Source organism: Lutjanus erythropterus, unplaced genomic scaffold (assembly GCF_056507025.1).
Source record: "Lutjanus erythropterus isolate fLutEry1 unplaced genomic scaffold, fLutEry1.hap2 Scaffold_167, whole genome shotgun sequence".
Taxonomy (NCBI): Eukaryota; Metazoa; Chordata; class Actinopteri; order Lutjaniformes; family Lutjanidae; genus Lutjanus; species Lutjanus erythropterus.
In genome coordinates, this window is record NW_028146644.1 from 36,110 (window position 1) to 37,500 (window position 1,391).

The window sequence follows — 1,391 nt, forward strand, 5'->3', positions numbered from 1 at the left end:
AGCGGGTCCGGAGAAGAGAGGCCGGGTCTGGGGGTGAAGTGGGTTGTGGGGTGGGTGGTGGCAGCGGGTCCGGAGAAGAGAGCCCGAGCCCAGGGGTGGGGCGGAGAGTCCGGGGAAGGGAGCCCCCCAGGGCCTGGGGGTCAGAGGGCCAGGCTGGATCCCTGGTAAGGGAGCCCCCAGGGCCTGGGGGGTCAGAGGGCCAGGCTGGATCCCTGGTAAGGCATCCCCACCCAGGGCCTGGGGGTCAGAGGGTCAGGCTGGATCCCTGGTAAGGCATCCCCCCCAGGGCCTGGGGGGGTCAGAGGGCCAGGCTGGATCCCTGGTAAGGCATCCCCACCCAGGGCCTGGGGGTCACAGGGCCAGGCTGGATCCCTGGTAAGGCATCCCCCCCCCCCCCCAGGGCCTGGGGGTCAGAGGGTCAGGCTGGATGCCTGGTAAGGCATCCCCCCCCCCCCAGGGCCTGGGGGTCAGAGGGTCAGGCTGGATGCCTGGTAAGGCATCCCCCCAGGGCCTGGGGGGGGTCACAGGGCCAGGCTGGCCCACTGGTAAGGCATCCCCCCCCCCAGGGCCTGGGGGTCAGAGGGTCAGGCTGGATCCCTGGTAAGGCATCCCCACCCAGGGCCTGGGGGTCACAGGGCCAGGCTGGATCCCTGGTAAGGCATCCCCCCCAGGGCCTGGGGGGGTCAGAGGGCCAGGCTGGATCCCTGGTAAGGCATCCCCCCCAGGGCCTGGGGGGTCAGAGGGCCAGGCTGGATCCCTGGTAAGGCATCCCCACCCAGGGCCTGGGGGTCACAGGGCCAGGCTGGATCCCTGGTAAGGCATCCCCACCCAGGGCCTGGGGGTCACAGGGCCAGGCTGGATCCCTGGTAAGGCATCCCCCCCCCCCCAGGGCCTGGGGGTCAGAGGGTCAGGCTGGATGCCTGGTAAGGCATCCCCCCCCAGGGCCTGGGGGTCAGAGGGTCAGGCTGGATGCCTGGTAAGGCATCCCCCCAGGGCCTGGGGGGTCACAGGGCCAGGCTGGATCCCTGGTAAGGCATCCCCCCCCCCCCCCCAGGGCCTGGGGGTCAGAGGGTCAGGCTGGATCCCTGGTAAGGCATCCCCCCAGGGCCTGGGGTTCACAGGGCCAGGCTGGGTCCCTGGTAAGGGAGGCCCCTAGGCCCCGGTCAGAGGGCCAGGCCGGACCTCCGGGGGGCCCTGTGAACACGGTAGGAAACGCCCCGTCCGTCCGTGCGGGTCAGAGGGCCAGGCCGTAAAACCGGGCCCGCGGCCCTTCCCCGCGCCCCCCCACCCCTCGGGAAGGTCAGCGCCGGAACGCCGTAGGAAACTCCCCGTCCGTTTTGAAGAACCACTTTTCTCACGTCACGAACGGAGGGAAGGGTGGCCGCGCCGGC